This window comes from Pavona decussata, unplaced genomic scaffold (assembly GCF_977016875.1).
Source record: "Pavona decussata unplaced genomic scaffold, jaPavDecu1.1 SCAFFOLD_485, whole genome shotgun sequence".
NCBI classification, from domain to species: Eukaryota; Metazoa; Cnidaria; class Anthozoa; order Scleractinia; family Agariciidae; genus Pavona; species Pavona decussata.
Window position 1 is genome coordinate 60,001 of NW_028145818.1, and position 12,058 is coordinate 72,058.

Sequence of the window (12,058 nt, forward strand, 5' to 3'; positions counted from 1 at the left end):
AAAAGTACCAAAGCCCCGGCCTGGCCAGCGATTTCGCTTTTGTTGTTGTTGTTGTTGTTGTTGTAGCTGTTGTTGGTGTTATTATCATTATTGCGACTATTGCAGTTGTTGTTGTTTATGATAATTTTTTTTCTCGGAGAAGGGTGTGGGAGAGTGAAAGGTCAGAACTATTTTAATTCAGATTGATGCTGGAAGAATAGGCTTAAGGACATTTTGTTTTTTACGCGTACAAGTTGCCTCTCGCAATAAAAATGATTGTGTCCTACTACCGGTCGTGTCAACTAAGGTGGTTAATGGTTGTTGGCACTTTCTTGGATGTAAATGAAAATCGAACCTCTTTACCCACAGAGAACCAGTGAGCTTCTAAAAGCTTGTCTCAAAGGTGTCAGTGCGCTCCTGGTCGATTTGAAATTTTGCAACGTTGGTCTTCCGTGGAGAGGGGAAAACCGTAGAACCTACAACAGACTCAACCCAAATTTGGAGGTAACTCCGGGAATCAAACCCGGGACACATTAGTGAGAGGCTAGTACTCTCACCACTGCTGCACCTCTGCCCCCCACGGGGAAAATAACTGGGTGTCTGCTTCTCATGTAACTTGGATAGCATACAGAAATTAAAATATTGTTTTATTTACTTTAGCTCGTATTCTGACCGGATGTTATTGGTTCTGCATACTTATCTGGGTCTCAACATACACAGCGAACCTGGCAGCCTTCTTCACGGTGAAAAACGCCGCCTCTCCAATCAATAACCTTGAAGACATCCTTAAATCATCCGACAAAGTAGTATTAATAGAATCAGGGAGCGCCTACGAGTTCTTCAAGGCGAGCCAATATGAAACACACCAGAGGATTTGGAATGGAGTTAAAGCTGAACAAACTTGGGTCAAAACCACCAAAGAAGCAATTCAGGGGTTACGAGAAACAGAAGAGTCTGTGTTTATTTATGATGGTCCGACTCTCAGATATGCTGCTAACCGTCAGCCCTGCGACCTTACGACAGGTAAACGTTTTGGTTTTGATTACTTTTTGGCCGTCATTTGGAAATCGTGACATCATTCCCACGTCCAATGACGTAATCACTTCCTCTCATTGATCTCAAATGTCTTTGGTCGTACTTGAAAGTTCACACTTACAAAGCAAATTGGTTCGACCTCAGTCACTTGGCTTAGTGTGTAGATGATGATCCACGTCGAAATTAGTAACGTAAATGAACATATACAGACGCTACAAGTTGGATTATGTCAAAGGTAATCTGCTGCATGATTGTTAGACACAATTAGTCTAACACTAATAAGTTATTATTTTTGAGCATGAACAAAATGCTTCAAGACGCTGGCTAGGAGGAAGGTTTCAAGTTAACTCTTGAATAGAAAACAACAGATAGTAAGCTTCATTTAAAAACACAACTGCAGTAGTTAATGTACCAGACTTGTCTAACTCGTTCACGCTGCACGGCAATTCCAACCTTGGCATGTATCTGGTTCTATAACGAGACACCAGAGAAGAATCTAGTGAGAGACACATTGCAACACGTTGCTCATGTTATTTGGAAATGGACTTCTTCCGGCCAATTGGCACAAATTAAGGACAAGCGGTAGACAAATAGATTAAACACTGGCCATGAAAATGACGAGTAATCCTCAGAGAATATTTGTAACTGTGTGAAGGTGGTTACATCCTGTAGTGCACATAGGGCCTCTTCATATGAGCCAAGTAACCAGACTGGCTCGACTTGTGTGATGAATTCTGTTTTCTGCCTGTTTTCAGCCTGGTTAACCGAGATGAAAACGGCGGAACCAATCAAACTCTTTACAAAGGAAATCACGAGGTTAGATCTCGTAAACCGGGCCAGCTTGGTGAACTACTGGCTGATATAAAGAGGCCCTTAAAGGATCAAATTTTTTTCAGTTCCAGGATTGAGCGTGGCCAAAGGGATGGGATTCGCTTTCCAAGCAAACGATCCCACCGTGAAGGAGTTTTCATTGGCAATCTTGAACCTGCACGAGAACGGTTTTCTTGACGGAAGGAAACGAGCTTGGTGGGAGAGCACCAATATGTCCTAAAGAACAGGAAACAAGTGAGTAAATCCCTTTTTATGTACAGCCATGAATTCTTATGGAGGCTATATTTTGGTTTTGAGAACATTGGCAGACAGAAACATTTGCTCAAGTTTCTGTGGAGATCTCGGGGAACAGATAAACATGGTACATTATTTCAGGTTAATGGTACATTTTGCGTGAAAATTTGTTATATTTCGCGTTAATATTTACATGTTTTGGGTCCTTTGTTATAATCTGGCTGTCTTTTGAAAACGCTCGTGATTTTATGATTCACAGAGAAACACTCCCCCAACTAGCTATATATTGGTATTAGATTTATGGCTGAAAACTTTCAATAACGAATGAAAGGTACAATCCCTCTTACTTTGCAAAACTTCTTTTCATTATTCGGCATGTTTGAGCTGTGGAGAATGGTTTTGCTGACAAGAGCATTTGCTTCTTTCCTCTTAGCATTGTCACAAAAGAGAATCGGTCTGAAAAGCATGCTGGGTGTTTATGTGGTCATGGTTACTGGTTTGCTTGTAGCGTTTTTGACGCTGATTGGAGAAATCTTCTGGAATCGACGAGAGAATTGAAAACACTCAACAAAACTGAAAGGTTTGGTTTAAGGCCGAAATCTTCATCGTGTTATCTTTTGTTTGTTTTCTTATTTGTTTGCTTTTGTGTTGGACAAGTCAGTGTGGTATCTCTCCTACCCAGGTTGTCTAACCTGTTCCCATTTGTTTAAAGAGCGGATAACTTTAACCAGTGGATAAGGCGCTGTATAGCGCATAAAATGTACAGTAACTTTTGTACCTTAGCAGCTGGGTGACTAATTTTCCACTGGACAAAATTACTCCCTCTGTGAACAACTTTGTTGCATTTGTTGTGAGAAAAATTAAAAAAAAAAAAAGGATGATTGTTGTGTCAACCAGTACTGATGGTAAAACCCATGATTTTAGTGTACACAGCATTGAAGTAGTTGTGCTACTTTTTTTTCTTTCATGTCTGTAGCCCAAACATCCGTTCTATGCAAGTCCACCCACAAGCTGAGTAACTTATTGGGCACAACCACAGTTGCCTGGAAAAAGCTACAGCACGAATGATTATATTCTACAATAACAACGATGACTTCTCAATTAACACTACTGATATGCTAACCACAGATGATGCGTATTTGTCAACTAGCTACTCAAATAACAAAACATCCGGAGATTGGGATCAGTAGCAGTTTTGAATTATGGTCTTAAGCTTAACGATATAGGTTCCTGTAAATTCGTTTAGTGCTACCTTTTGACTTTGGCTGCTTCAAACTAAAGTTAAAATAAGCGATGCAACAGAGATTTTCTTTAACTTTTAATGTAGCGTAAGCGTTAAAGAGGCCGTGTCATGGTGATTATGCCGTTCTTTGGCTAAATTTGATTGAATCAGTTTTAAATTATGAACAACTGGATAATCGGATAATGCAATTCCAGAATTTTGATTGGCTTAGCGGACAAGGAATATCAGCCATTATACCATGCCAAGAAGTAGCGGTCATTTAATAATTTTCTGTGGTTGTTCTTCTTAAAATGAAATTAACAACATCTAGCAAAATTTAAATTATTCCACTCGCGCCTGCTGGACATCAGATGATTATAGCCAACGAGGCAGTTTTTGACGAGTTAGCTGTCTATTAACTGACATCTAACAAGACCTTGTGGAATAACTTTTTAATATCCACCACTTGACTTAGAAAAGTGTAAATTGTTAAACACACTGCGTGACATGACGTTAGCTAGGTGACGAAATTTGTGCAAATATGATGAGCCTGACCAATTAAAACTTTTAACGCATTTCATGATTTCTCGTTCTGCTTTTTGCTGTGGTAGAAGCGGCTTCAAGGTGACCGGATAGTTCAATCAAATGTAAAATATGTATGCGACTGGTGTAGTAGAAATAAACCTATGACATGTGTCATCAATGTTTTGTCTTCTTTCAATTCGCAAAGAAAAATAGAGTAACATCATGCGTTCCACTTCGTTCATGCATTCACTTTAACTGTAGTTGAAACACTTTTGCAGGCGTACGCAGTCGAATGTGACTTCACCCGTTGAGCTGATCATGAAGGACGGTGCCTACTTATACTGAAGTATTTTTGTGCGGTTTATTACTGTGCGGGAAAAGTAGATCTTAGCAAGGGCTATTGAAATCCAAAAAGAAAAGTGGGGTTAACCACGCATTTTTTTAGAGATGAAGCAATAATTATTCTAAAAAGCAGTATAATACAAAGCAATGTATGGCGTTTTTTATTTTTTTCAAAATTGAAGCTTTATTATCTCTAAAAAAAATGTATAGTACCCCTTATTTTCTTTTTGGATACCGAAAGCACTTGCTAAGTTCTGCTTTCTCCGCATAGTTTTAAACCGCGCAAAAATATCCCTGTATTAGTTGGCACCACCGAGTATCTCGAGATGCATAGAACGTATACGCAGTAACAAAAGTAGGCACCGTCCTTAAGACGTGCTAAGGATAACTCATGCATTCGAGTGCAGCCCAGATCAATCTGTCTCTTCACATTAAAGAGCAAAATGATCGATAAGTCTGTCTTTGTCTGTGAGGGTGTGGTACCTAGCACTCCTGCTCATGTCAAACCACTGACAATGGACACTGAAGATTGCGTAGCTATTGACAATTGTCTCTCAAACTGGTTGATGACAAGCCCTGCCTGAGTTGCTGAGATCACGTGACAATATAATGCACCAAAACCCGCAACAGAAGTATCAAGACTTGACACGTAGAGATTAAACTCATGACTACCTCGTGATCGAAACAGACGTACATAGATAAACGTTTAGGAGATCGAAAACAAGCTACGGGCACTCAGTTGAATCGTACTTGTCTAGAAAAAAAGCCATAACAACTTGTTGACATCGTGTAAACGATATCAAAGAGTAAACCCACTCATTCAGTTGATAATAAAGTTATAAATTACATTACGAAAAAGTATTTGATACAACTGACAAGTCTTTTAGAAGAAACAAAATGCTTAGCGGGGCGGGTGTTATTTCCTCGGAGCTATCAAGAAATCAGCATCGTTAATATCAACTGCCATTCAAGGCCGTAAGGAAAGAACATGGATCCAGGGTTCATGGACCCCATTTCTCACCAAAAAAAAAAAGAAAGAAAGAAAGAACAGAGGATACAATACGGCTTATAAACTCCAATATTCAGTCTGGGGCTGCTAATAGGAGCACTCGGATTTCCTTTTTCCGTGTATGCCTGTGGCGTTCACTGAATAATACATCATTCTCATATTTTTTGGCTATTCAAAGTAACACTAAAGCTAGGGGGCACTGCCCCTTTAAGTTACCTGAGGTGAGGTTAAATAGAGAATTTTGGAAACTGGCCGGTTCAAAATAATGCTTTCCACCTTTGCAACTGGTCCATACAAGAATAGTCAACTTCAGTTCATCCCATCTTAAAATTTGCAAGTCATCCATACCTTATATTCTAATTATAATTTAAAATCAAATTTTAGTAATTTATTGGCTCACCCGGCAATTAGATCTGCACTGGGGACAGAGCTTTTTCGGTAGCTGCCCCATTTTTATGGAACTCTCTTCCGGAAAGCCTAAGGGCTGTAAGTAGTGTAAATATTTTTAAAAAACAAGTGAAAACTTATCTTTTTAAACATGCATACTATTAATTGCGTAAGCATTTTTTAGACAATGTATCATATAGATTTTTTTATCGCTTTTTAATTTATTGTTAAATATGATTTTGTTCCATTTTGTAGTTTTAACTATCATATTCCCTGCAGTTTCTTTTAGATATATTTTCAATAGCTGTAAAGCGCATTTAATCATATAGAATGATAATGATAATGAATTTTGCGCTATATAAGTGTTAAACTTATTTTATTTATTATTTATTTTGTCAGTTTCTTAGACTGCGTGAGATTTGCAGTGATGACGCTGATTTTGACATCGAGGCAGCAAGAATGGAGACCTTTTTTTCATCACGCAGGTATCCAGACGACGTCACTAGAAGGGGAAAAGAACGAGCATCAACTAAATCAAGGGTTGAAATTTTGAAGAGTGTCGTCGCAAACAACACCGCTATTGATAGAGTTCCATTTGTAACCACTTTCCATCCAAAAAACCTGGTTGCCGTTAAAATCATTTCAAGGAACTTCCGAATCCTTCACGAAGACAGCACAACCGCCGATACCTTCAAAAAAACCACCACTGAGGGCTTTCAGGCGTGCAAAGAATCTGAACGATTCGCTAGTCAGAAGCAGCCTACCTCAAAACCCTTCCAACCAACCACCAGGAACGTTCCTTTGTAACAGGATCATTTGCCGTACATGTCCCCACGTCAATCTGTCTCCCACAATAACAACACCCAAAGGGCAGATTAATGTCACAGGACATTATTCCTGCATCACGGACAACGTGGTTTACTGTTTAACATGCACCAAATGTCCATCGATAGTTTATATCGGGGTGACTGGTCGTAGATTGGCGGACAGGTTCAGGGCGCACCGTAGAGATGTCATCAACCGGAGAAATGACCTTTCTGTGCCCGCCCATTTCAACCAAGAGGATCATACACTCGAAGATCTGAAGGTTGCGGTTTTCAAGGCAGGCCTAGCCAACCAAGAATACCGGAAGAAGCAGGAGATCCGGTTGTTTTTCAAATATGGAACTGTTAGCCCTAGTGGCCTTAACCAGGACTTTAGTTTTGCGTGAATTGCTCGTTTTGGACTTGCTCGCGCGATGGCATGCGGTTTTAAATATCTTACAACGTCAATTGTATAATATTTTGAATCCACCTAACTATGTCCCTCTTCGAAACGTGTCCGCATTTAATTAATACAGCATTTCCACATCAAAGAGATTCAAGTTTTGCTCTCCTTAGAGAAAATAATTGAGTAGACACATGTACGCTTTTCATACCTATTTTGATACTTGTCAAGCGTGCATAAAGTTTTACTGTTTAACTGTTGTATTGTTATTTGTAAGCCTAACAGCAATTCTGAACAAGCCCAACCGGAGATTTCCTGAATGACTGGTTCAAACTACCACTGAGATGACGTCTCAGTTTGCATTGAGATTACAGCTTTTGTCGAAGAAGAATATTTCACATTAACCCAACGGACCAAGCTTAGTAACACTGATGAGGAATGGAATAAGAGAAAAATAGAAACAGAAACAATCCGCGAGGCCACTGGGGACAACGGTTCATAATTTTACATCGTCGAAATCAAATTCATGGTTGTTCAATCAACGATCACATACACCTTCCAGACATAAAATCTATATAAAAAATATAAAATCTATAAAATCTTGGCTAATCCCTGGAGGTTCTCGCCTTCTTAAAAACACCTCATTTACATCTGGGACGTCGTTTTTAATTTTGCTGAAGAAGGTTATACTATTTTAACCGAAACATCCCATTTTTTTACTATTCTAGTCAGTGACAACACATATAAGCATGCCTTACTACAACACTTACTACGGTATTTTTTTTATAGGATATTACTTCAGTTAAAGAAAATTGGTATCAATGTAGGTCCTGTCTAAGCAATAAATCCAAAGAATAAATAGAAGAACGATCCTAGCAGATATAAAGAAAGAAAGAAAGATCCAAAGAATGTAACTTGATATAAAAACCTATATACAACATATTTAAACAAAATAGCAACCAAAAATGTATCTTCTTAATGTTGCCCAAAAATTACGGCTTGTTTTAGAAAAGAAAAAAACGCTCGTTTTATTGATTCCAATCTAAGTGTATCTACATACAAAAATGAGCGATTTCTTGTCCCAGAATTAACCTACTTAGCATTGTTAACATTACCGCTCATTTACAAAAGAAAAGTAACCTCGCTCTGTTAATGTTAATAAAATGTATTTATCTACGTCCAAAAATAATTGGTTTCTTGGCCCGCAACTGTGAATGTCCTTGTGGCGTTTACCGGAAACGTTCTGTTCGTTCAAATACAAACTATTTGTCCCGTTTCCGCGAACTAATTTCATGAAAAGCACCTTTAGTTATAGCGGAGCAGTTCTCTGGAACAGCCTGCCCTGTGATCGGTGAGAGAAGCTTAATCTCTAAGTCAATTTAAAAGATTAGTTAATCTTCATTTTAATGTTAGAGTATACACGGCATTCATGAAAAACAGGCTTTGGATAGATTAGTTGTAGTTAGTTTTTGCAGTTTGTTTAGGATAGTTAGGTTATTTCTAATTTTTATACTCCCGATGTTTTACCGTTTTTTAAAAATAAATAAAGAACTAAAATGCAGTGACCCTACCAAAGAGAGATTCCCGCCTCAGGTAATTGAAAATGAGATCAGTGGATGGTCACTGATATATACTTCTTTCTCATTTATATTCCTTGGTAGTTATCACTGGCAGTCGATTTTGTCAATATAGGCCTTTTGAATTTTGTCCATATTAAAGACTTCAATTGAACAAGAATAAACGCTTTTATGGTAAGTTTTTTTCATTTCTCTTTATTCATTTTCTTGTTTGTGTTTGTTTAATATCTGTTTGTTTGGTTTTCTCCTTTTCAAGTCAGCAAGTAGGAAGGTTTTACCATGGGCACCCTGATTTGAACACTTTCAGCAGATAGCTTAACCCAGTTTCTGTAGCATAAAGCAACTAAGAGTATTGCCACTCCCTCCTGGATGGGACGCTATTCCATCACAGGATTACCCTAGTAGTAAGTCGCCGGTAGCCATTTATACACCTGGGTGAAGAGACACAATGTGGAGCAAAGTTTCTTGTCTAAGGAAACAACAAAGCAACTAAGAGACAAAGCCAGCCTCGAACCACCGACCCTCCGATCGACCGATCGAAATTCCAACGCGGTTACCACTACTCTACGCCTTCACAAGGAGAACAGGGGGTAGACAACGGACTTGTTAAGCCCAAATGATCACAAGCCGGAAGCCGGAAGCCGGAAGTGACCGCGGCTGAAAATCAGACCTGTCTCTCTATGATTAGCACATAACTCCAATATTTTCATATAAATTAGGTAAAATGCAAACTACTATTAAATATTAAAACTAACAATACATCCACCAGCATTTTTTTCATCAGCCTCTATAAATAATTGCTTTTTTGCTAAAAGCGACTATTCAATAACACGTTCCATGTTTTTTCCAACCTCTTGTAGAATTTTGAAACCTAAGTGTTTCATTAACTCAAGTTAAACTTGTCTTAGGAAAAGGTCTTCATTTTGCACTCACTGAAAATAATACTAAATGCGTTTTTATTAATGTAATAAAGATGTTTAATGGGTTGGTGACAAATTTGTTGCCAAAAGAATGAATTTTGCATCCCACGACAATCAATAGTTCGGCAGGTGGCGCCTTTGCTTCGGTGCATCGATAATTCGTAGACTCGCAACAAGATTCTTCATTTGCATCAATCCGAGGGGAACCGATACACAAGTAAGTTCCATAAGCATGGCCTCTGTTTAACGATTGCTAAGCTAAAATAGAACTCAAACCTCTGAATTAATTTAACTTTAAATAGCTTCATTCAAATTAGCTTTTTTAGCAAAGAGCTGACTTATACATTCATTGACGCCAGAATTAATAGGTGCACTTAACAAGAACCTTACGTGACGAAATGTTTTTAAAAAGAAAATTGGTTAATACTTAGGGATATTCTTGAAGACTAAAAATTTCTTAGAGCGCAAACAAAACAGAATTTGAGGTGAATTAGAAGACATATTGATATATACCATAGTTATATCAAAGATAAGCATGTTTCATTCGCGAAAACGCGCATTTTTTTGTATCTTATTTTTTCAATCACCAGCAAATTTTGAATATTTTTAAAATGAGAAACTGAAACCATGAAAACCTTAAAAAAAAAGCAAGAAAATACTGCATTGTGGAGATATCAGAATGAGTGCTATCCCTTGTCGAAAAACATCACCTGCTATATACTTGAACATATTCGTCAGAAAGACTAAAAGTTAGATTGAGGATAGGACAGTTATTCTACTTAGTTCCTTTTTAATTTACACCGAAAAGTTAGGGATAGTAATTCATCTATTTCAGTTGATAATTTTTTTCTTTACTGAGTTTAATTAAATTTGTTATAAAAATGCTTCTAAAAATTAGCTGTCAAGATTCTATGAAGAAAACTGATGCATTGTCAAAACTTTTGCCAAGGAGGAAGTATAAGCCATATTTTGTTTAATGGGTAGCTTTACCAGGACCTACTATGACAGCAATGACAAAAGCAAAATTAATTGAGCCAAGAAAATTTGAAATTCAGTGTGAGGAAGATCGTTATTTAAGAACGAAAATGTTTAATTTCGGAAATTACACTTAAGACAAAAAAAAATTCTGGTTTATTTTTGGCACTTTGTCCGACCTTTTTTTCACTAAAAATTTCGGGCTAACTCTCTGAGTAATTAATGGTAAATTTATTGAACGTAGTGCACTTTAAGCGCAACAAACTACAGAACCTAGTTTCCAAAAAAACAAAAACAACAAAAAAAAAGTGCACGAACGGTAACAGCTAACGTTATTATACAAAACTTTAATTTCCAATGTTGCGTTCTCAGGATGCCATGCTTATAGTACAATGTTTAAAATAGCTGTAGTTTCACATGCAGACACCTCTTTAATTTCTGTCTGTTGATAACTTTTATGTTGCTTCATTATTTTTCTCCACGATCACTAACAAGAATTAATTTAATTAAAATTTTAAATTCAACAATTCGAAATTAAAAGAAAATACCATGCTGAAACTAGCCAAAATTATTAACAGATTATGGTAAGCAACTTCATTTTTCATTTCTTTGCCCAGCAGAATCTGGTGGTCTTAATTTCTTTACACTCTGACCTCTACGCTCGTGACGTACTTATAGTAAGCAAAATTTTATTAATAGTTGCCTATTAAACTCTTCAATTCAATGAAGACGAAATACAAGAAATAACGCTTTTATGGAGAAACCCGCACCGAATGTACGAACCCTTGGATTTTCGCTCACAAACGACTCCAGTTAAACTTTTTCCTGATGTTTGGAGAAATTGTTTAGCCTAAATCTTTTTTTTATATCTATGAAATATTTACAATGTTAAGCACCACCTCTTTTAAAAGTCATTTGTAAGTTAATAAATATATTAAATTATCCATTCACGCACACGCTCATACAGTAAAACGGCCTCGATTTAACAAAGTGCAAAGGCACTTAGAGAAATTGGTTCGTCATATAGAGGGTTAGTTTTATCGAGGTTCTGTTTCTAGCATTTTTAAAGGAATGTCGTTCGTATCAACCGAGGATTTCGTGATATATAGGTTCGTTAAATAGAGGTTCCACTGTACCTTGAAACACTGCACCTATATCTGTATTTTGATTTTCCTAGCACAATCATGTAAAACTGTGAAGTAGCGTTCTCAAGAAAGGTAAACACAGGGAAAATTTAGAGTGCTCTTAGTGTGAGTCGCAGCCATAAACTTCCAGGCAACAACTCAAGCTGCGAGGACAGTTCAAAGTTTATTTTGACGTGAGAACGTGTCTTCATTGGTTCACAAGTTGGCAATTCACTTGAAAAAAATCGTATCAGATAATTTCATTGATAAACTGAAAATGTACATCCCGTACTGGCTTCTGGCTGTTGTCTCTGGTATTCTTAATCTAGAGATGCTTAACGCTTATTAATAATCCAATAATCCAAATTGTTTAAATTTCACAGCATTGAAGGTATTGAATTTCTCCGAGAATATTAAACTTATCAGAGGGTGTATATGTGGTTAAGCTGAAAACTGCCCAAAATCTTAACTATGACCTGAGAAAAGGCAGTTTACCGTTATATCCAATAATTATTGGATTGTATATAATTGAGTAATGATGTATCCAGTAATTATTGGATTGTGTATTGAGTAGTTGTATCCAACAATAATTGGATTGTATATTAAGTAGTTGTATCCAACATTAGTATATACCGCACAAGTGAATAGTGCTTTTCGCGCGCGCTGATTGGCTAGCTCGGAGGTGATTAGCC

The 12,058-nt window shown here is 37.3% G+C and overlaps 1 pseudogene across 1 annotated transcript in view; it reads left to right on the top strand.

Moving 5' to 3' along the window:
* Positions 1–3,979, top strand: part of LOC146450168 (glutamate receptor 4-like) — a 12,585-nt pseudogene extending 8,606 nt beyond the window's left edge. The window contains exons 10-13 of the transcript XR_014860372.1: positions 640–1,002; positions 1,911–2,079; positions 2,513–2,659; positions 3,056–3,979. The product of XR_014860372.1 is annotated as a glutamate receptor 4-like (transcript). The remainder of the gene's footprint in view (positions 1–639; positions 1,003–1,910; positions 2,080–2,512; positions 2,660–3,055) is intronic.
* The last annotated feature ends 8,079 nt before the right edge of the window (positions 3,980–12,058 follow it).